Source organism: Miniopterus natalensis, chromosome 1, assembly GCF_054644295.1.
Source record: "Miniopterus natalensis isolate mMinNat1 chromosome 1, mMinNat1.hap1, whole genome shotgun sequence".
NCBI classification, from domain to species: Eukaryota; Metazoa; Chordata; class Mammalia; order Chiroptera; family Miniopteridae; genus Miniopterus; species Miniopterus natalensis.
Window position 1 is genome coordinate 74,191,161 of NC_142081.1, and position 25,713 is coordinate 74,216,873.

The following is a 25,713-nucleotide window of genomic DNA, read 5'->3' on the forward strand; positions in this document are numbered from 1 at the left end:
AGGAGGAACTGTTAACAAAACATAAGAAAATCAAAAGGTTCTGTAGAATAGCAATTAAGCACCAGTTGCCATAAGGGGTTGCTCCCAGGCGAGGGAGCAGCAGACCCGCCTCGCCGGTCAGTCTCCCGCCTCCTACTGGGTGCTCGGCCCTCGCAGCTTCGGTCATCAGCCCTGCTCAATCCTAGGGGCTGAGGGAGCATCTGGGCGTGCGAGGCTTGCTTCTTCTTTTTGTTGTTGTTAAACGTAGCAACAAATCATCAAACCAAAGGAAGGAAGATACAAAGAAAATGGGTTGTGAATAAACAGAAAGGTCAGGACTCCAGTATTCAGTGCAGTTTCCGGGAAGCTATTGACTACACCGTGACTGGCAGATTGAACAGCACCTTCTGCTCTTTTTCGCCGGCAACTCTGCAATTATTCCAGGTGTTGTAGTGGAATGACTCCATCCAATTTTATAGGATTAATCAGCATGCAAATGTTGGCAGGTTGCAGACTCAGACCTGGGCTTCAGGTGCAGCGCTTAGAACAGATGAAATGAAACACTTCTTTATTTATTTTTCAAAGGAATCTATAAATTGGCCACAACTTTGACCTAAGAAAGAGTTCATTTCATGACATTTATTCCAAACAACCTCTCTTTAAAGTGGTGTAAAAAAAAAAAATCATCTATGTATTAAGAGGTAACAATTATCCCCAGATTTAGAATGTGCATGAATATAATTCCATGTTTCCTCTTTGACATCTGGGGAAATACTTTAAACATTATTTCTGTTGGTTATAACTCAATAATATGTCATAAACAGTAAGTTAAAAAGACAAACATGGGCTCCATTACCTCTTTCTGTCAAATATTTCTTTGTTGGTGTTAAAGAGAGGTTCAGGAAGGATTTGGGACACTGTGTGAAGCTTATTGTGTGATTGCATAACTATCTGGCATAGACTCTTGTACTCATGAATTTCCAATGGCTTCTAATTGCCTGCAACCATGGTTTTCAAATATTTGTTCTTGCCCAAAGCAATGTTATTCCATCAGTAACAGTGGCTCACTATAGCAGGACAACTCAGTGCACTTCAGCGACAAGGCATTGAGAGGGCAATGAAGTTTTAAGAAGCTCTCCAAGAAGTTTTTCTATCCCCTCCCACCTTCGACCTAATAACAGTGGTCAGATAAATAATTCACTCAGCAAATCAATTCTAAAAACATTTATTTGGGGTATGTAACATATGAAATGTGCTAGGAAATAATGAGAGTTTCTACCTTAAAGGACAAACTAATAGTTGAAATTAGAAGTTTCTATATCCTTGAATTCCTTTGAGAGTTTCTACCTTAAAGGACAAACTAATAGTTGAAATTAGAAGTTTCTATATCCTTGAATTCCTTTATTCTGTGGGAACAAGGAGTCCAATAAGTTTTGTTTTGTTTTTTAAGAAAAGACAAACAAACATAATCTAAACTGAATCTGAGGCTATAGTTTTTGTTTTATTGTTATTGTACTGCTGGTACAATAAGAGAACGAATGTCTCCTCTCATACAGTACAATGCCACAAATGTGTTCCAACATCAATTATTTTTTTAACTGAATTCATCTCTGAGATGAGAACAAGAAGCTCAAGTTCTAATGCCAACAAATAAGGGGAGAATTAACCCAGAAGGTAGAAACAATAGAAGAGACACTTAAAATTTATCAAAATATGAATCCTGGTTTCCCATTTTTAACTCAAAATCTAAATCTGATTTAGAAAAGAAACAACAGCAACATAGAAGGTAGACTTGAGCCTGAAAAATTAGAATCAGAAAGACACAGTAATGCAAAAAGTGATGAATAGAGCATGAGCTAGACTTTGTCAATGCAGTGGGAAGAAGGTGACGATATGAGAGGAACTTTGGAGCAGGACACAGTAAACTTTACCAATTGCTTGGGCTATGAGGAGTGACAGAGAAAACTGGACTTGGGTGTCTTGAAAGGCACTGCTGTCATGAAACAGGACAGGAAAAGTAAACTGTATTTTTTACTTGCCTAGAGAGTAAATACACTGATAGAAATTGGTTATTAGATTATTTTAAACTATGACTTAAGAGGTGATCTTAGGTCTGTCAAAATGTGTTTGTAATTATGATCATCTCATTCTAGGACTAATAACATATATGGACTTGAATTATTATTACTTAACTGCTTTTTGTGGATCTGGTTCATTCACAGTGTGTCCGGAGGCAAAGGTTATCCTTACAGGAACAACTTGCTGAGCCAAGCTCAGCTTTTTCACAGTCAATAATCAGAAAAAATACCTTAAAAAGGCTTTGGGGCTATGATAATAGGTGCCAGGCACAAAAAAGCACTAGAGCACAGAAGGCCCAGAATAGCCAACACAGTATTGAAGGAGAAAAACAAAGTCAGATGACTGACACTTCCCAACTTCAAGATTTATTATAAAGTTACAGTAATCAAGACAGTGTGTTTGGCAAAAGAACAGACAAATAGATCAATGAAACAGAATAAAGAGCCCCAAAATAGACCCACATCAATATAGTCAACTGATCTTTGACAAAGGAGCAACAGCAATACAATGGAGTAAAGACAGTCTTTTAACAAATGGTGCTGGAACAATTGGATATGCACATGCAAAAAAATGAATCGAGACATAAATGTTACACCCTTAACAAAAATTAAATCAAAATGGATCACAGACCTAAATGTAAAGCACAAAACCATAAAGCTCCTCAAAGATAACATAGGAAAAATTCTAGATGACCTTTGGTATGTCAATAACTTTTTAAGTACAATGCCAAAAATACAATTCATGGAAAAAAGAATCAACTAGCTGGACTTCACTAAAATTAAAAACTTCTGCTATGCAAAAGACACTGTCAAAATAACAAAAAGACAAGCCACAACTGGGAGAAAATATTTACAAGACACACCTGATAAAGGATTGTAATCCAAAATATTAAAGAACTCTTGAAACTCAAAAATAAAAAAACAACAACCCAATTAATAAATGGACCAAAGACCTTAACAGACCCCTCAGCAAAGAAGATTTCTAGCTGAGAAATAAGCATCATATGTCATCAGGGAAATGCAAATGCAGATGAGATGGCACTATACACATAGTCGAATGGCCAAAATTCAGAACACTGACAACATCAACTGCTGACAATGATGTGGAGCAACAAGAACTCTGATTCATTGCTGGTGAATGTAAAATGCAACAGCCACTTTGGAAGATAGTTTTGCGGTTTCTTACAAAACTAAACATGTTCTTACCATATGATCCAGCAATCAGGACCCATCATATTTACCCAAAGGAGTTGAAAATTTCTTTATTTCCATACACAAACCTACACAGATGTTTATAGTAGCTTTATTCATAATTGCAAAACTTGGAAGCAACCAAGATATCTTTCAGTAGGTGAATCAGTAAATAAATGGTGGTACATATAGACAATGGAATATAATTCCACATTAAAAAGAAATGAGCTATCAAGTCATGGAAAGACATGGAGAAAACAAATGCATATTACTAAGTAAAAGAATACAATCTGAAAGGGCCATGTATTATATGATTCCAATTACATCACATTCTGGAAAAGGAAAAACTATGGAGACAGTAAAAAGATCAGTGATTGTCAGGGATTGGGGGACAGGTGATAATTAGGCAGAGCACAGAGGATTTTTAGGGCAGTGAAAATACTCTGTACGATGCTGCAATGGTGGATAATGCCATCAGACATTTGTCCAAACCCACTGGATGCACAATGCCAGGAGTAAACCCTAATGTAAACTATGCAATTTGGGTGATTACGATGTGTCAACTCGGTTCATCAGTTGTAACAAATGTACCACTCTAGTGAGGTAAGTTCCTAGTGGGGGAGCTATGCATGTGTGAGTGCAGGGGATATACAGGAAATCTCTGTGCCTTAAAAGCTCAGTTTTGCTGTGAACTTAAAACTGCTCCATTTATTTATTTATTTTTAACTTTTTTCAATTGATTGATTTTGGTGAGAGAGGAAGGAAGAGAGAGAGAGATCGATCTGCTGTTCCACCCATTTATGCATTCATTGGCTGCTTCTTGTATGTGCCCTAACAGGGATCAAACCCACAGCCTTAGCAAGTCATAATGATGCTCTACCCAACCAGGGTTTAAAGTCTATTTTTTTTAAAAGTGCTAGAAGCTTCTGCATTTTACTCAGGATTAATTTTCTTTACCAGGTACAATGAGGGCTCATAGGAGAAATGATAGAGAGAGATGTTTAATATCCGTCAGGGAAGGTAAGGTTACACTGTTGAAAATCACAATGGCTTAAAAGCACAAAAATATTTTTCACAGCACATGTCCATTATGGGGTTGATAGGTGCCTCTGCTTCTCGTAGTCTCTCAAGGCTCAGTTGAGGGGCATTTCATCTAGACACAGTCTTCCTGAGTCATCGCGTAGAGACCATGAGGGGCAAATTGCATACAAACTCTTAAAATGTCCACCTGGAAGTGACGTGTGTCACTTCTGTTCTGATGACCACACTTAGCTCAAGGGATCAGGGAAGCATAATCCTACCATGTGTCTGGAAAAGAAGAGATCAGGAAATATTCAAGTTGATACCATGCAGCTGGTATGAGATAATGCTGTAGAACCGTTATCAAACTGGATGCACTAACATGTAAAGTTTTATTATTATTGTACTTGCAGTAACTGGCATTTAGTTGTTCTGCACTTAAATAATAAGCACCCTGTTGTATATTTCTGCATCATGGAATAATAACCACCCCCCAAGGAGCCTTTCCTGCGGCCCGCAGCCAAGCTAGGCTCAGGGAGCTATTAGTGTCCTGTGTTTACTTCTGTGTAGCACTGTCCACATCCACACTGCTTTGTAATCGGCACCTACAGGTAAGCATTGAGTCAAAGGTTTCTTTAGCAATTGTTGGCCAATTCCCAGAGTCCTTCAGTCAGACAACACTTTAAAAGCTGCTTGGTAGCCTCCTGTTCCCAACAACTACACCCCAGCCTTTGGGGCCCTTGGGCTGTACACTCTACTCTTGGAGGCTGAACTAACTCTTGACATTTGGGCTAATTTTTGAACAATCCTTGCCACTGAGACTGACAACAATACAGAATGCCATACTCGCTTACATATTTTAGGTCTTAATACGAGCCTCAGCTGCTATAATATAAAGAGTTAAAGCAGTTAAATGATTCTAGTTAAAACAGCTAAACTATCTATACTCCTATTAGTTCTCTCATTGTGCTTGCTGTATGAGTTTTAGATGTCTTGCTAAATGTGACAACATGGAATTTCAATGCCTGTGGGCAATGTATTTTTTTAAGGGCACTTTTTCAGATTTGTGTTTTAAATGTACCTTATATACCATTTTAAATGTCCTCAGAATAACTATCCTTTCATACACCCCCTATAGGCCACATTTAAAAATACTGGTCCTATACTTTTAAGAAGAGAGGTGGTGGTTCATTTAACTGGCACTTACGATGCTCTATCAGGCTGATCCAGGCTTGGCAGCAAATCCAGGATTTGACTGTGTTTGAAAAGACACATCAGAATCCCAGAAGACAGCGAGAAATCCCCAAAGCCTTTCTAATTTCAATAGAAATTATTAATTTTTTCTTCTGGGAGCTTTTCTATCTTTGGACTGCAAAGCCCTACTAAATGCACAGAGAGTAACTCCCAGTTAATTGGTTACCTAACTATAGCCCACAGGTAAAGTTGCTCATAACAAGCATGTAAAAAACAAAGGTTGTACATGGCAGAGAGCCAGAAGAGTAGTGTTTTGTTCACCTTTCACCAGAAATAATACTCCTTAATGGGCACTATTTGTGATCTCTCGAGTCTGGCTGTCACTATGAAATAGCTGATTTTGTCTGTTTGCACCTCGGGAGAGGAAGGTGAGAAGTGGTCAGGGCTATCAATTTAATTTGGCATCAAGCAAACAGCCATGAAATACTTTGACCCATCCTTACCTTTTCCTCCAGTTCTTCATTCCTCTTCTACCTTTTCCCAAGTCAGCTAAATTTCCCAAAAGGATAAAAAGACTAATTTATTGATTTAGAAAGTGTCTCTTCTTTCTGTCCTTTCCCGGGCTAGGAAAACGTCATCAACATTCCAGTAGAAAACTGGTATCTGGGTTTTGAGTCATTGTCCAAAATATATTTCCTTTCCTTCACCAAATGGAAGTATGAGCTCCCTTTAGGTCCCACAAATGCTGTTAGAAAAAGGGTTTTCATTACCACAACCATGACCACACTGGAAAATGCTCCTCTCCACCATCCTATGTGAAGTTGCCATCACACCCACCCATCAGAGGGACAGGCTTCATAGCTCTTGTAGACTCCCCCCCACCCCCCATGTCAATCTAGTTTCATACATGTTTCCTCACAGGCCTCAGTGAACCCTGTACTTCACTTTTCTAAACTGGAGGAAGATATATCCATATAAAAAGCGACAAAGGTGCTCTGGCTATCGGTAGAGGCCATCCCCTCTGAGCAAACAGCCATCCAGCTGAGAGCTGGTGACCACCTGACTCAAAGCGACATGAGTTATTTCTGTTCCCTGGTGCTAACTGACTATGGGGTGAAACCAGGTTTCTCTCTCCATCTATTGTTTGTTCAGCTGAACCTCCTACCCGCAATGCACATCTCCTCTGTTCCACGTGGTCAATCCACCCGGTCACTATAAAAATCCAACCTGCAGTCTTTTCTGATCGGCTGCTCAAGGTCAGAGATCATGCCTCTATCACTTCTTATCCCCCAGTGGCACCTAACATACTACTATGTACATGAGAGGTGATCTAGAATTGTTTTTAAAATATGCAAAAAGGAAGAGAGAGATGGGGGTGAAAGAAAGTCAAATATTTCTATTATAGCCTTTTAAAAAGAATACATATTAATTATAAAAGGTTTTTAATATAAATTTTGGACAATTTTCCCCCTAAAATTGAACTCCCACCAATATTTAACCAGGCCTTTACTTTCCAGCAGTGTTGCAATTGTATAATAGTTTCTGTAAACATTAGCTTACATCTCAAAAACAAATTGTGATCATTTTGAAAGAAATTAGAATGACAACTCTGCCAGAAAAGCCTAAACCAGATTTGAGACTTAATTACATATTCCTTTTACTCACTGCTACACCTTCCTTCCACCCCAGGCCTTCACATCGAGATTTTAGAATACTTTGGGCATTATCAGTGCATATGATATTTCTTTCCACCCATAATCTGTATATCAGGAGATAATTCTGGAAATTTTCCCTGCAAAACTCTATAAGCAAAAAATAGCATTCCTTCTGTGAAATCACAGAATGTTAACAAATTTTGCATATGAAAAGGGCACTGTGATCATATAAGCTTGGGAAACTTGAGTTAAATAAAGTTAAACAAATTACTTTATTAAAGAACTTCCTTGAACATTTAACACGCTAAAGTACAGTGCGAATCACCAAGAGGAGGATATGAAATACAGCATTTCCCAACATCTCACAGCACTGTTCAAGGAGCACCTTTGAGGGCCAGGAAAATGTGCCTGCAGGAACTAGAGAGTCTGTGTGCCTGGGGTCCTTTTTAGGGGAGCCAGTGTGGCCGTAGTCCAAATTTGTGGCTCACCAAAATAGTTACTGCAAAAATTGTATTTGCCTGGAGGAATTCTCCACTCTCTCTGAATATCATGACTGCTTTAACCTTATAAAGGTTATGGAGAATTAATTATCAGCTGTAATTACATGAATAACATACAGGTTCAGACACTAAAAAAATTTCTGGTGAACAGAGCATTCAGTTCTCTTTCCCTCACCACCTCCTTCTCCCACCTGTTCTTTAATTCTCATCATCAAAGATGAAGGGAAGAATGAGCCATGCAAATGTGCTGTACAGTTCTGAAAAAGAGAAATATGGATCAAGTTTAGAGGCTGGCTCATTTGAAGTTCATGGCAGAGGTCACGGGCCCAAAGGTTTCAGACTTTGAGTGAGAATTGGAATTTTTGCATCTTTAAAGTTCTACCTTCTTCAGATTTTTACTCTTATTTTCCCAAAGCACATTAGATTTTTTTATATCACACAGGGCAAGTTATAAGATGAACTTTTCATTTTCCTCCCAACAAGACTACAGTTCTAATGAGTTTCAATATTTTTAAGAATTAAAAAAAAAAAAGGATGAAAAAAACTCCCTCCCTTTTGATGTACTCCAAGAGGGATGTGAAATATACTTATTGTGAGTACTGGTAAGGATTTTTCATCAAACCAGGAAAAATATTTATGACGATAATCTTAGAAAAATATTCTTTAAACTTTCAAGCCTCAATATCTTGGGATGGTGCATCAAAAGCCTGTTGGAAACAAAAGTTTAGATTCAGAGTGGCATGTGGATACCTGTTTTTCTCAGCAAAATAATTCAGCCATTGTAATTATTTTTATCAGAATTGGGCTTCACACTGTGGGATAATGAGCTGGAAAATGTATTTGTTTTAAATAAAGGCATTTTCACACTACAAGAACACACAAACATCTACGAAACCCAAATGCATCCAGCGAGCGTGCCTGGTAAAAGAGCCAATTTGATGTTATTTCCAACTGTGTAGAAATAATTTGTTACAAATTCAGACTACAATGCAAACAGGTGCTTCTTGAAAGAAACCCCATGAGTCTGGAATTGCCAAGGGCTGGGACAGCTGGGAAACATGAAGATGTTCTCTTTTAAATGGAACCCAAGCCTCTAGCACCTATTTGGGTCCTGACTTCAAACATTACCTTTAGGTTGGTCATCTGTGATCATAGGACCAGCTGGCCCTTCAAATTACCCTTCAGACTTCCCCAGAGCCATGAAAATGTACCAGCAACACTAAGAAATCCCATGATGTACTGAGAATGTGTCAGAAGGTGATTTTCAAACAAGCCCTAGGAAGGCACACGAGGGATGTCAGATGTAACAGCCTTCACCCTAAACTCCAGCATCACCCTTTGAATCAAGTAAAGAGACAAAGGTGAAAACAAGGGAGAGAAGGGTGGAATGGACAGCTAGAAAAATACAGATGGAACAGTTTTAAAGAGAAAGGGAAAGGCAATACGTGGAATCTTTAATGCTGGATCAGTGAGTTGAATTATGCAGCAGAAACAAATGTTAAAAAGAATGCTGTTCAAAAAAATGAATTAGAAATTATCTTAGATCTTGAAGGGACATTTTCAACAGTGCAAAAGTAATCTAAGCATATAACATTTAGGCTGGTATTATGTACAATAAATCCCAGTCTTATGTTTAATCAATCCAGCTCAGGGTTGATGATTCTTGCTTGGATCTTAATGCACTTCAGCACTCATTCACAGCTCTGCCTGGAGTTTGTTGATAGATCTAATTGCATTGTCAATGAGATTGATGATTTCAAACCTTCTTTCTTGCAGATTTGGTTTTAAGATCCTAGTCTAACAATTCCAATGTGTGGGGAGTTTTCCCTACACCACCAAGCAATTTTTGAACACCAGCTGAGTGTCCTACAATTCAACTCAATTCTGATACTATCTGGAGACAGTGTCATATCCACAGGTTCAGGGCTCAGTCCAACAAGAGTGTTCCCCGCTTCAGATGCAAATCACAAGTCCAGGTTGTCACCTGTGCCATAGATCAGGATTCCAGTGACTCCCCTCCTTGGGTTTGATTAATTTGCCAGAGTGGCTCACAGAACACAGAGAAACATTTTACTTACTGGATTACCAGTTTATCATAACAGGTTATAATTCAAAAATAGCCAGATTGAAGAGATGCACTGGGCAAGGTATGTGGGAAGGGTCACTGAGCTTCTGTGCCTTCTCCAGGGTGTCCCTCTCCCTGGAGCTCCACATGTCCACCAACCTGGAAACTCTCAGAAACCCATCCTTTTGGGGGTTTTAGGAAGGTTTCATTACATAGGCACAATTGACTAAAGCATTGGCCATTTTTGATTGAATCTCCAGCCCCTTTCTCCTCTCCTGAAAGTTTTAATCCTCTAATCACATGATTGGTTCCCCCAACAGCCAATCCTCAATCTTTAGGTAAGTTAGGGGCATTCCGCCTTCACTAACAACAAAATACACCTTTATCACTCTCATTACTTAGTAAATTCAAGTAGCTCTGGCCCGGAATGATGAAAATTCAAGTATATATTTCTTATTATAAATCAAAATATAACAGGTTTCCTTCTCCTAATCCTCTAAAATACCACTTTGCCACAAAAAATGGGAACCTCAACAGAGGAATCTACTCTGAAGTTTAAAAGGAATTTACCAGTACAAATAGAACTTCTCTAGAATGTACTGCCAGCGATGGTCATTGGCACCAGTTCAACGCCAACAGGAATCCCCAATTTGGGGTGTGGCGAAGGAAACTTTATTCAGACAAAACAGCCCAATTGTGATCGAGCATGGCTGTGAGGCAGCCCTGGGGCCAGCTAAACAGCCCGGCTCTGTCCCTTGCCAATCCGATTCGCACTGCACCGGCTGCTCCCTGAGCTTTGGCCTGCTCTGTTCTGTGCCAGGCCCCTCTGGCCTGCCTGAGCCTACCCTGCTCCGCTCTGGGCTCTGCTCTAGCAAGACATCTTCACCGTTTCAGCTCAGCCAAGGAAATACTGTCTTCAGTGTTGGGTGGAAGAGGGAAATGTGCTCCCAGAGCCACATGGGGAGCTGGCTCTATAGACAGAAGTCCCTGTCCCTGTCTGTCCTCATGTAAATGAGTATTCTAAGTCTTCATAGTTTGATTGGTCCCAAAAGCACTATCCTGGTTGGTAAGAATAGAGCTGCTCTGGTTGGTGGGAGCTGTGGAGTTCTGATTAGTTAGGGGAAGCCTCTGTCCTGTTGGTTGAAATAGGGTTTCAGGAACTCCTTTCTAAGGGCTGGCTCAGAGGGCAGAAAGAGTGCGGGAGGGCAGGTCAGTGCAGAGGCGGGCAGGTCAGTGTGGGCTTCCTGAAGTGCAGTTTGCCTGAGAGGCCCCTGTGTAGAAATGGCTGCTAAGCTCTGTTTTTTAAAATTTGAGCCCAGTTAGCCACCAGGAGCCCTTCTTTGTAGATGTCTTCCTTCTCAGGGTTCATGGTACCCATGTGTCCTTACCAGATTCTTAGCAAGGAGTTTCCAGGTAATAAAGAAATCCAAGAATACGCTTGAAAATATCCCAGGCTTCCAAAATCCATTAACTGCTGGAAAGGCAAAACTGTTTAAAGCAGCTGTTTATTTATATTTATTTATTTATTTATTAAGATAGCTATTTAAGTCAGCATAGGCTGAGAGTCTTATTTTGTTTGGCATTCACATGACTAATTTACATACTGTACTGCCTAAATGTTAAAACAAATAATTAAGTCCACTTTAAGTGCCGTATACACTGAGAACTTTCCCCTTTATTTTACATTGTGCTAAACATAAAAATGACTTGGTTGTAACAAAACAACTTGTAGTAAATTAGTTTAATTTAAAATTCTGCACCCACATATATGAAGCAAATGTTTTCCTTTTGGAATTGATGTTGCTGCTCTCTCTAGGGTTTTTTGATCACCCAGGAGAAAGACGTCATGTTTCTATGACACAGCACAAGGGTATTTGGAAATGTAAAATGTAGTATTTGAATTTTATTGCCACTCAAATGAAAAGAGTTCCTAGGATACAATCTTCCTCATGCTAACTTGTCCTTGAAAAAAGTGCATTACCTTTTTCCAGCCAAGGAAAACAAGCTGTCAACTACTGAGACCTAGTTATTTATAATCCCAACTCCTCCCAAGGAGGGTGGGTCCCATTACATGCAGGGCCCATTGTTTTAATTTTCCCCTCACATTTGAATTATAGTTAGTCTGTGCATAGACTTTTAAATTAAAAGTTTTTTTCAATCAAGGAAAATTACACAGCTTTAAAATATAAAGAAATAATACCACATACTACAACATGGATGACCCTTGAGAACAAGCTAAGAGAAATAAACCTGTCACCAAAAGACAAAGTAGTCAAAATCAGAGAAACAGAAAGTAAAAAGATGACTGAGGGGACTGGAGGAAAAGGGGGGAAGGAATTTGTGTTTAATGGGTATGGAGTTTTAGTTTTACAAAGTGAAAAAGTTCTAAAGATCTGTCACATAGCAATATGAATACTCCATACCTAACTGTACACATAAGTGGCTAAGATGGTAAATTTAATGTTATGTGTTTTTTACCATAAAAAATTATTTTCACTTACTAGCTTGGAGATATTGCTTAAGTTTCTTATAATCAGGGTGTATGATTAGAAAAAAATGTCTGATGCTAATCTGTTTTTCATTCCTTAGTAATTAGCAATCTGTTCCTTTCTGGAAGCTATTAGAATTTTTGCTTTATCCTTGGTATGCTAATCTTACCAAGCTTTGTCTAGGTAGGTGCCCTTTTCATTCATCATGTTCAGGACTTGCTGGCTTTTTAAATATGAGAAATAAGGTCGTTTTTAGTTTTGGGAAATCTTCTATTACTGATTTGAGTATTTCATTCCCTTTTTCTGGAACTTCTTTGCGTCCTCAATTTATTCCTTCATGTCTCTCAACTCTTTCCTTTTAGATACTGTCTTTATAATTTCGGTCTCTATCATTGACATTGTTTTCATCTTTATTTTCCACACCACTAATTTGTTCTTTATATACGCCCATTTTACATTTTAGCCCATCTATGGAATTTCATTTTGCAGTGATACTTTTAATTTCCACACATTGTTTTTTTATTTTTAACTTGTTCTTTTTATATTGAAGCCTGTTCTTGATTTATGAATGCCTTTTGAATATCTTTATGATACTAACAATATTTCTTAAATTCCTTTTTATGATCTCTAACTTATTTCATTATCTTTTAAATCTCATGTCATTGGGTTTTAGTATCCACTACTTCTTTATTATTGCTGTAATTATTGTCCTCCAGATCACCCACTCTCATTTCCTGAAGAGCTTAAACATCTTGGTGCATTGTCACACTATCCAACCGTCTTATTGCCTTAACTTTCCTCCAGTGGCCATACATTCCACATTATCTCAGCAACTAACACTAATGGTCATGCCTTAGACCTTGCTAGTAATTTCAACCCCTCTATATCTTGATTTCACCTATTCCATTCTCAAACAATCATGTTGGGGTGCCCCAACTCAAACAATACCATCATCCAACCTGGGTGTCCAATCTATTAATCCTACCATATTTTGCTATCCCTCACTCCTGTGGAAGTTTATCTTCCTTCCAAAATCACCTTAAATCTCATGGTCAATCATTACATTAACTCCCTTGCATATGCTTTCAACTTTCTTGCCTCGCTGTCACTTCATTATAGTCATTTGACCAAATCACAAACCTATATAAATCCAATTTTCTTCCTAATTGAAACCTACACCTAAGCAATTGAACATAGCTGAATGATCTTACTTTAAATTTAAACAGGTCTTTAATGGTGCCCAGCAATCATACTAAAGTTCAATAGTTAGTCCATTTGTTCCCCTACTTACAGATAACTATCTGATTCCTTTAAAATAACTCAACCCATCCACTCACCTTCATCTGATGACTTTGTTTCTTACTTCACTGAGAAAATTGAAGGGCTCATAAGAGAACTGCCACATATTCTCCTCCCACCTCCCAGCAGATTTCCACCACCAGACCTTCCCAAATACCAGTATCTGCCATCTACTCTACTTTCTGCCTTTTACTATAAGCAAACTATTCACATTCCTATTTAAAGCCACACTTCCTCCTGGAAAGCAAATCCAACCTCTCAAGGACATAATTCCAGAACTTTCCCCTTTCTCTTCTATATCATCTTAGACAAACATATTTATGTCTCCCATCTTTCTAAAGGCACATACTCTTTGTCTTGAATTTGTTATTTAACAATAGATAACTAATATGGTCTCTGTATGTTCTACATAAATGAATCCTCCAAACTTATTGCAGCAAATCTTAACTTTCATTATTTTAACAATTTTAATGGATTACTTGGGAATTGGGAAATGGAAGGAAATTTAAAACATAAAGCGTTTGCTTTTAAAAAAAAAAAAAAACAAACCCTTAAATGTAGGAATAGTATGAATGCCAAAATAAGGCTTTGAACTCACTGCTCTTGGAATGGTCAGAGCAGCCATCCTAGTGGGTAAAAATCAAGGCAGTAAACTAGTTCAGGGCATCTGGCTAAGAGCATAAGAGCCTGAGGTTAAAATCTTAGGCTATATCCACAGTGACAGAGAAGCCATCCTGAATTTTTCCAAAAGGAAAATGGCATGATCAAAATGCCCGATAATGGAGGTAACCTCAAGTTCAAGTGGGAATAGATTGCAGATTGCAGAGCTAAGATGATATTCCTGAAACAAAAGAATAATTAGGATACCATTACCGGACAAGAGGAACAGTCTTAAGCTGGTGTAGAAGAGGGTAGAAAAAACAATGAATAAATTCTTTTGCAAGCTTTAAGACACATTTGATACATTTTCTTTGTATTGGCTATGTTATGCTGTGGCTTAAGATCTGAATATAATTGACTCAATTTGCCTTTTCATTTCCCAAGGAATTTTAAAAATATTCCTCCAGAATTTGTGAATTTTGAGAAGGCTCCAGGTCCCAGAGCCACTTATGGCTTTCAGTTCCTTTCTCCACTTGGTCGATTCAGTTTATCATCTCACTCTTTCACTTGCATGGTCTCTGTTTATACAATATCGGCACAAACATGAAACTTAGGCCCTTTCCTTGGCCTCTTCTCTCCTTAAAATACATTAAACATTTTTTAAAATTTATTGATTTTAGAGAGAAGGAGAGCAAGGGGGAGAGAGACATCATTTGTTGTTCCACTTATTGATGCATTCGTTGGTTGATTCTTGTATCTGCTTCTGACAGGGGATCGAACCCACAACCTTGGCATATCAGGACGATGCTCCAGTCAACTGAGCTACCTGGCCAGGGCTCCACTAAACATTTTATTTCCTTATATCAGGCTTTGAGTGTTCTGTAGCAGGCTTTCCTAAACTTTTGGGAGAGGGGCCAATAATTTACACCACAAACAATGTAACATTAGACATTATATATCCCTGTTCTTTAAAAATTCACTCAGTGAATTTTATCCATTTGGGCTCCAGGTTCTTGCCATATAACCTTGTTTCTTTTTCTCATTGTGAGCACTATTACAGACGTCCCCTTGTTCTTCCTCCCCCCCTTTGCCCACCTCCACACAGCCCCCACCCCTCCCTCGCTCTGTCCGTCACCACACTGCTGCTTGTGTCTATGGGATGTGTACTTATGTCTTTGGCTAATCTCTTCACCTTCTCTCATCCAGTCCCCTCCCCCCTACCTCCTCCCCTCTGACAGCTGTCAGTTTGTTCCATGTATCCATGCCTCTGGTTCTATTTTGGCTGTCAGTTAATTTTGTTCATTAGATTCTACATATAAGTGAGATCATGTGGTATTTGTCTTTCTCTGTCTAGTTTACATTGCTTAGCATGATAATCTCCAGGTCCATTCACCTTGTTTCTTTTTCTCTCTTTTCTTTCGACCCCTCCCTCGCTTGTTCCACCCCAAGCAATTTATCAAGGTATTTCCCTAAGCAAAGATCGATCTCTCCCTCAAAGGAATTTTGGTGCCAGCTGTTAAGATAATTGGTCTTTACTGCACTTGATTGGCAGATTGCTATAAGAAATCAATTACAAATTTGTTTTGAAGATCATTACACAATTCCTTGATCCTGAAGGGGTAGCGTGAATCAAAGGCTAAGAATTTTAATGGCCAGTATGAAAGATGAGATATTACATTATGTACTAAAGACATTGTATGATACTAAACAGGAATAAATTCAAAAGTAAATATGTACACTGGACACCATTGAAAGTAACTAGGACACTAATTCTTTGCTCTAAAATTTGCCAATAAATACTTAAGCATTATTTTTGAACTGTATTTCAGGATAACCAAATAGCCATATTCTGTGAGCAAAGGCCTTTGCTTGTTTTTTTCATTTGTTTTTAACAGAATTTTATATAAATATGAAATGAGTGATAGAATTTTTTAAATCACCATTCTGTTATTGCTAGTGAAATAGCTGAATCAGGCAATAATCATCAATACATGAAACCATTAGAAGAAATTTTGCTGGGAAACTTAAAATGGAAGGTGCAGGTTATCATTTATCTGATCCTCTGATCAACTTTAGGATCACTCGAGGTGGAACACACAGCCATTATGTGCATTTTGAGCTGCAGTGTCTAAGCCAGCATGTACATGACTGGTATTTTCATGGTTGTATTTGGGGAGGCATGAAGTGTTTCAAACTTTGTACTCATTATTATAAAATCATAAACATGCTGATTTAAGTTTTATTTTATTTCTAGGTAAGTTCAAAATTATTATTTTTATTCAAAAAGTGTTTATTGAGTACCTTTAATGTTATAGGCACTGTGCTAGGTTCTGTGGATTCAAAGGTGAAAGAAACAACCTCATCTTCAAGGGGTTTATAGTCACATGAATGAATAATTGCTCCCCATCAACATCGGAAGTCAATGCCACAGGGGAGGCTGCACAAGTTGCCACCTGTCCCCCTGGCGCTAAAGGGCACGCCTCACAGAGGACTGGACAGCACACATAAGTGATGAGCATCTCACCAAACTGAAAAGGGAGAAAATGTCATTATACAGGAGTAGCAAGTACAAAAAAAAAAAAGAGAAAATGCAGTATATCAGGAAATTCCCAGTGGTCTGGTTTGGCTAAAATAAGGGGCATGTGATGTGGTGAGAAGATGGTGGGTTTTTAGGAGATAAGCTTTAAAAATTATGGGGTGGGGGCTAGATTATGAAGTACTTTGTATGCTATATTAAAGGTCTAAAATTTCATAGGACAGATCTTGGGTTGCCACTACCTTATTTTATTTTTTTAAAGCAGAAGAATGACAGACTCTACTGATGGGACTGCAAACTGGTGCAGCCCCTATGGAAAACAGCATGGAGATTCTTCAAAAAACTAAAAATAGATACATCATACACCCAGAAATTCCACTTCTGAGTATTTATCCAAAGAAAATAAAAACACTAATTCAAAAAGATTATATGAACCCCTATGTTTATTGCAGCATTACTTACAATAGCGAAGATATGGAAGCAACCAAGGTGTCCATCGATAGATGAATGGATAAAGAAGATTTGGTACATATATACAATGGAATATTACCCAGCAATGAAAAAGAATGAAATCTCACCTGTTGTGACAACATGGATGGATCTAGAGGGTATTATGCTAAGTGAAATAAGTCAGGCAGATAAAGACAAGTACCATATGGTTTCACTTACACATAGAATCTAAAACAAAACAAACAAAAAAACAGACTCTGGAAACAGAGACCAAAACAATGGTTACCAGAAGGGATGGGTAGAAGGATGGGTGAAAACGAGAAGGGGGATGTAGTTAATGATATTGTGATAAGTTTACATGGTGATAGATGATTACTAGAATTAGTGGGGTGGTCACATTGTAAGATATAAAAATGCCAAATTGCTATGTTGTACACCTGAAACTGACATAATCAATATAAGATTGTATACCAACTATACTTAAATAAAAATAAATTTAAGAAGTAAAAAGAGTGAAAGATTGTATTTGCTCATGATCAAGCTCACCCCGAAATCTTATGGAAGACGAGTTGAAGGACAAGAAGAGAGTCAAGAATAATTAGGTGACTGCTGCAGTTGTAATGATGACATTGCAAGGCAACAAGAGTGGAGCCAAAGAAGGAGTGAATAGGAGATTTAGAAGGGAGAGAAGCTAATGTCCAAAATTTAAACACAGTTGATGGAGTGTTCCCAGTCAGTGTGTATCAGCTAAAAAACAATGTGTAGAGGAAACATCTCTCCCAAAGCTTTCTCATCTATTTGGTATGTTCCAAAAAAGCAATAAGGATTCCTAGAAAATTAGTGAAATCTCATAGCTAAGAAACATCATTATTTAACAACAACAAAAAAAGAGGGAACTGGAGTCTAGCAAGTTCTTCTCTGGTCTCACAACAGAACGTTCAGAGTTTATTTACATAATAAATGAGAATTGGGTTATTTACACTCATCTAGCAGAGGAAAGGAGAGAAGAAGGAATATCGATGCCCAGAGATGTGATGAGATGTGTTGGGATGAGCCCTGCATTCTATTAGCCAGGATCTCACAGCAGCCCACTTGCACCAGCTGTCGAGGGCTTATACTCACACCCCTTTCGGCCTGTGCGTTTACAGGGCCTGTACCACCAAGGGTCCTATTTTTAGAATATTATTGGGCCTGTAAGTTATACAGTATTCTGAAGTACGTATCTTTAACACCAAGGGCAAAGACCAAATGGATGGAAACTATTTCTTGTACCCTGTGGTTTATTTTAGTCTCCACCTGTCTCTTGGATTCCTATGCAGTATTTAAACCTGGGTAATGTAACAAAGCCACGCCTGATTCTAAGACATGTCCATGAACCTAGGGAACACGCAATCCAATGCAAAGAACAACATACACACCTATGTTTCCTATAGGTAGCCTGACGATAAACTCTTTACCTAGCCTGATCCAAAAATACATTTAAAAATGGGTTTTTTCTTGTTTCTTCTCAGCACATGTCTTTGTGGCCGTACAGAACTAAAAGGTATAGATGATAAGTAGGGGAGCAGAAGAGAGTTAAGTGGGGAAGACTGGCAGTAAAAGTGTCAAATGAGATGGAGAAATAAAGAGAAAAAACTATGGGGTGTCCCCTTGAATGCAAATAAGGGTGCTCCAAGGCCAATGCCAAGTTCAACGTCTATAAAGAAAAAAATTCCAAATAAGAGACTTATCAAGGAGTCATTACACTGGAAAGTCAGGCAGAATAAATAAAATGGCTCTCACCTTAGAAGGAGATGAGTAAAATGAAATGAATTTCAAAGTGTTTACTCTGTGTGGGACAGCATAAAGGAGGAAGGCTTTAGGGCCATGGAGGCCTGGGTTTCAAACTTCCACTTACCAGCAGAGTGACTTTAAGCAAGACATTTAGTTCTCCAAACACTAAGTGCTTGTCTCTTACATAGAAATAAGGATGTCTAACTCAGGCCCGTGGTGGGAATTAGATTTGGGGAAGTATTAGCATGCCATTAGTATTCTACTAAATAGCAGCTATTATGCAATAAGCACTAATGGTGACTCAGTTGCCCAATAAGAGGCAAGCAAATTGTCTTTGCAGGAGCTGTTGTAGGACAGGCAGAGGAACTGAAAAAACTAAATGGAAAAGTCATAAGGGTTTATGATTGGATGAAAACAAAGAGAAAGTTTATGCTTAGGATAAAAAAGATAACTATGACGTCTGGTTAGTAAAACCAAAGGCAGTCTTGCTTTGTGGGGGCAAATGACCATTATTCCTCTAAGGCTACATAAAAAAGGCTTTTTTCCCAGTTGTTCAGAACAATGTCAGATGTTGATATGGATGGTTTCTTGATCATGACCTGCTAGAAGAATTTCTGGAAGAATTAAATTACCCAAGCCATTTTCACTCATCTGTCTTTTTCCCTTATTCAATAAATGTTAGGAGAATGAATGAATCAATCAATTGATCAATCAATCAATAAATTCCTAGATTAGAAACCTAAAGTACCACCCACCTTAATGCATGGAATAAAGTACAATATTACTCTTTATCAATAAAGTCATTGGACAAAGAAGATCACAGCTGTTAGGCACAGCATTTCTCAACAAGTTACTCTGAATTGAATGAGTTCTATATTTACTTGGGCCTGTTAGTTCAATATGCCATAATCACATGCTGCAGGAATGTCCAAAAGGCGAGTAACTTCCACTCTGTGTCTGATTGCTACCATCCATTATCTAAAGGTATTCCAACAGCGGGGATAACAGCCCAGCCCTGGGTGACCTGGAACCCCTCCAGGAATCACTTTACCAACCTTAGCAAAGCTTTGCCTGCCTCACATCACCTGCTCCTTCTTAAACCTTTCCTATGCTGTGGCAGGAAGACACTGCCCTGATTAGCAATCCACGTCCCCATTTCTCTTGGTATAAATCCAATCCCAACCTTCAGATTGCCTCCACCCCCTCCCCACAAGACGTGTAAGATGACTCTACCACGAGAAGGCTCTTCACAGTGCCAAACTTGGTTACACTGAATATCACATCATAATATGTCAGGACAGGAAAAGCATTGTTAGGCATGCACCCTGCCCCCTCCCTCCATGTTTTAACGGCCACTATCTAATATAATAATAATCCAAATGATCTTAAGATAGCTCCCCTGTTGTCCAGAATTAATCAAGACGCTGTGCGACTTCATGGCAGGTGGCCTCCCTGCGGCCTGACTTTAACCCACAGTGGCCGAACTGGAGCCAACCCTGCCCCTTACTAGCCGAGTCAATGCAGTGAAATTACTTGGGCACTTTATGCCTCAGTTTCCTCGTTTATAAAATAGACATAATAATAGCACCTACCTCTGAAGGTTGAGCGTTAAATGAGCTAATACATACAAAGTGTTACTTAGAACAGGGCTTGGCACATAATAAGAATTCCAGAGGAAAACGGCGGTGAGGAGCCTTGAGTTCTGCCTCACTGCAGAGCCGCTTTTGGGGGGGGGGCTACTGCCACCCCCCCGCAATCGATTCTTCGGCTCTGAAATGCCGCTCACTTGGAAAGGTGAGTGAATCAAATCATGTCACCCACAGCCTTAGAAAAATGTGGTAAAGTGGGGAGAAACGTGTTCCTTGAAGAATCTGTGAGGGCTGCCTCTCCGCTGGGAGGGCGACCGGCCACCAGGGGGCACCCACATTTTTTCTCTTCCTCCCCGGTGGTGGAGCTTGAACTCCCAGGCCACAGACCGTTTTGGCCCTTGGTGCTGAAGTCACAGACCAGAGCTGTGATACTGTGTATTACTGAAGGTCAGCTTTGCCTGAGGCTTAGATACTGGTCCCCAGAGCCCCCCCCCCCCCCCTTCCTGGGTGCATAAGAGCCATTGGCCGTGTTTGCTGAACGTACAGCTCCTGAGCCCCATCTCTGAACGTTTGATTCAGGAAGCTTTGGGTGGGGCTTGGGAGCCAGGGAATTCTGAGCACAGTCCAGGATGATAACTGGTTATGTTTCTGTTTTTTCACTGAAAACAAACAAACAAACAAACAAACAAACAAACAAAACAGCCACTCTCTCTGGGAATATTTAACGTATTTTCTTCACCCAGTGACACTAATGTGCCTTGGAGTTACCCAGTCTGTTGAGGTCGTCACCGTGTCCGCAGAAGTGGCCCACCCCTCAGCACCTCCCCTGCCACCACCGGAATGAGCCGAAGGGGAATTCTTCCTCTAGCGCAAGCTGCCAGTCAGAGCAGTCCTGTATCTTCCAGGAGCAGGCCTGTCCCGAACAGGCTTATCTTAGTGATCCTGGAGTATTCTTTTTACTGTCCACAAACAGCCCACACAAAAGGGGCTTTTCGGGGTGGATGCAGCGAAGAATTTCAGAACACGGTGCCGGGGGCAGTCGTGTATGCTCCCTGCAGTCAGATCAGGGAGGTGCATTCTTTATGGCCACCGCATCATTTATAGTTTTGTCTTTCCATTTGTCCTAGCATTAGAGACTTATTGTCATCCACGGTCCTCACCTGGTTTGTTGCCTTGATCTTACATTGGTCTCCAGGGCTTGTTGACCCAGATGAGGACTTCCTTCTTCAGTCCCCAGCCTGGCCAAACCTCCCTCTTTGACCAGTGAACCTTGAGAGTAAAGCTGAAAGCAACAAGGCTTAACTCTCTTCTGCATATGAGGCAATAGGGGCACACTAAACTGGATGTTAGTTAACCTGCCCCGTCTCTTACCTAAGGGGTCTAATCTAGATAAATAAATGAGCCTATGTAAGCCCGTTTGCTCAACTGTAAAATGAGGATTAAAATTATCTTTTTTTAAAATAAAAATAATAAAATGGCATTTTGGAAAGTTACTGAGCTTCTTCTCTGGGCCTCAGTTTCCTCATCTGTAAAGTGTATAAAATACTCCTTTCCTCAAAATTATTGTAAAGACTAAATGATTGAAATATCTACTATAATACACTGAAAAATCTTACACAGATGTAAGAAAAACTCTATTCTAAAATGCTGTATAAGTAGAAGAAAGAAACCTTGCTTCTCTAATGATAGGGTTAAAAAATATTTAGTCCTGGCTGATGTTGTTCAGTGGTTAGAGCACTGGCCTTCGCACCAAAGGGCCTTGGGTTCCATTTCCAGTCAGGGACGAGTACCTCAGTTTTGGGTTCAATCCCTGGCCCTGATGGGGCATATTCAGGAGGCAAACAATCAATGTGTCTCTCTCACATCAATGTTTCCCTCTCTCCCCCACTCTCTCTCTCTTCCCCTTTCCCCTCCCTCCCTCCATTCCATTCTCTTTAAAAAGCAATGGAAAAAAATATCCTCCAGTGAGGATTAACAACAAAATATTGTTAGAGTTTAAGTCTTCATTCTTAATTTCCCTCCCGAAATTATTTAGTATCTTGTATTTTTAGTTAAGACTATCTGAGAGAGGATGTTAAAATCATATATTCACTATTCACATTTATCTGCTTCACTTTGGAGGATTCATGTTCCTCTATTTATGAGTATATCAATGTATGTGTGTTCCACATGTTTACGTAAACTAACTTTAAACTGAAAAAGACAATTAAATTTTGCAAAGAATAAATAAATGTTCACTACTGTTATTTCTAAATTATCATCACCAAAGCCCACCAGCTGTTCTTAACCATGGTAAATCTAAGAGATAGGATCACTCTGGCTGTGCCCTTATATTAGTATGTTTGGTATTTATGTGCAAGCTATCTTAAGGAGAGAGGTGAAATAATTTATGTTTAAAAAAAATTTTACATTACAAAATAACATCTCAAAAAAATGAAAGCTTGACTATTTACAAAAACATTTCCTTTATACATGATTATTCAGAAATTGGCCAGATGCAGAATTAGAACTCTACTCTGGAAAAGTATATCAATCAGAATTTAATTAGGAACACTGAAGCCACCTTAGGTATTTTGATTAGGTAGACATTCAATACACACTATTGAAAGGTCTGTAGGAATAAATCGAGAGGTTCATTTTCGGAAATTCTAGAAGTGAGGTGATCACGGAGAAACTGCAGCTCATGATCAAATCACCAAAATGGGTGATTCTTAGAAGGGAAGCTGCAAGGTCTAAGAAAACCATCGCTGGTTATATCTTGGTTAAACTGTTCACAGCTCCCGACTGAGCTGAGTACAAATCAGCACAAGAGGAAATTGCAAGGTGGTGATGGGTACACTCCTGGCCACTTTGCTTAGGAAATCAAATGGTAATGCCAATAGCCTCCTTTCAAGTAGAGGAAATTATGCATTCTCTAGGATTATGACCTCACTTTCCATGAATGCTTTTGGAAGTTCTACATCCTGTGGAAAACCATACAACCTGATGTGACCTTGGCAATAAATAAGCTTGTATTGTATTAAGTGGAAAATCCCAAGTCTTAATCAGATCAGAGCCAGATGATCTTGTTGTCTCATCAGGATCATTTGGATTCAATTTATTTGCCTCTCTTTAACATGTGCTCAATATTTCCAGAGCCAGCTTATGTCAACTTCACTTCAGGATCCTTTCTCAGTCTGTTTTCCCCACATCTCATAATCCCTTCCCTATCTCCATACCTGGACCTCTTAGCCTTACAGCAAGCCTGCCTTTGCTGTCTCTTCCAACGTGCATAGGGATAAAAAAGTGCTGATGGCCCAATATTTTGTGTATGCCGTGCAAATTTATGTGTGACAAACCCATCAGGGACTGCAGGCAGGAGATGTGATAAAAATTCTCATTCCTTGAATCTACTAAAGCGGAAAAAGTACCAGAATGTGGCAAATAAGAGAAGCCGCAATAGTTAATTATCATGGCACACAGCTCATCTGTAATTAATCCCTTTCTTCAGCAAGATTCTGCAACTGTAGCATAAAAAAAAAGCAAAACAGGTCAGATGATGCTTTAATTAAGGCTGTACAGTGTTGCTGCTTCTACAGCAACAAGAACTGTTTTTTGTCTATAGGTGTGTGTGAAGCACTACAAATATTTTCTTAACATCTTTACAAAGTGCTGTTTAAGCATCTTTTCTAACATTATGTCTGGAGACAGACTGATTACAATTCAAAGGAGTTTTTCTGTTCTCCTCACACCCATCTTAGGAGCCACTAAAACAATCTAAATGCCATGCCAGTGGGAGGAAACACTCTCGCCAAGGAGCTAGAAATGAAACATGAGGTGCCACCGCAATTGGGAATGGCACTGTCTTGAAATCTACAGCCCTCTTAACCAGCTGCCCGGGCTCAGATCAAGGACCTGTGGTGTATGCTTACTTGACAAAATCTGACTCGTCGTGAGTCCACTACCATTACCCTGAAATATTGATCGCCAACTTCAATATTCAGTGGTGGGATGTACAGGATATTGTGATAAGGTAATATGAAAGGGAAATTTTACAGTCACTCTATTGTGTCTGGGATTTTTTTTACAAATTATTGAATGGAATGGGGCTGGCAGTGTGTCCTAGCTAGATCCCATAATTTCTTTTTTTTTTTTTTAAATATGTCTTTATTGATTTCAGAGAAAGGAAGGGAGAGGGAGAGAGAGAGATAGAAACATCAACAATGAGAGTCATTGATCGGCTGCCTCCTGCACACCCCTGCTGGGGATCGAGCCTGCAACCCAGACATGTGCCCTGACCGGGAATCGAACCTCGATCTCCTGGATCCTAGGTCTATGCTTAACCACTGAACCACTCCCGGCCGGGCGATCCCATAATTTCTTAAAAAGGCTTGTTCTATGTTTACAAAGATATTGCTGTTGCAAGCAGAGCTGCCCTGTGATAGACAGCTAGTGCTCACTGTTATCTGCAGACCCGTTGCAGGTAGATAGGGTCATGTGACTTGTCCTCACAATAAAACTTGGGAAGAAGCAATATGTGTCACCTCCATGCCAAGGCCATTTAGAATGGTTGTGCCTTCTCCATTTTTAAATATATATATATATATATATATATATATATATATATATATATATATATATATCTTTATTGATTTTGGAGAGAAGGGAGAGGGAGAGAGAGAGACAGATACATCAATGATGGGAGAGTCACTGATCGGCTGCCTCCTGCACACTCCCGACTGGGGATCGAGCCCACAACCTGGGCATGTGCCCTGACCCAGAATCAAACTGCCATCTCTTGGATCTTAGATTGATGTTCAACCATTGAAACATTTTTTTCTTTAATAGTCAGTTGATTTCAGGGGATCCAATGAAGAACTTCAAGGCTCTAAAAGATGTAAAAAGCATGTGTGGAAGACTTCCGCCAACTCCACTGACTTGCATTAGACTATGACTCGAACAAGTAATAAACCTTCAATGTGTTAAGCCACCATGAACTGAAAGTTTATGTAGTTGTGTCATTCCCTTCTCCACCCTGTGATTAGTAATCTGTATTTGCAAGACACCCGGCTAAATACCAGGATCTGGTGAGACATTCATCGCATAGTTTGTGTGAATAACATTTTCTTTACACTGTGGCAAACTAATTACATTGATCTCAAAAACCTTAGATTTCTCTTCACCACGGTGATCAGCTTAAACAATCTAATCAAGAAATGACCAACACCAGTCATTAAGCGCTCTATTTCTAAATCCTAAGGAGAATACCTAACTCAGCATGGTAGACTTCAACACCTTTAAAGGCAAAATATCTGC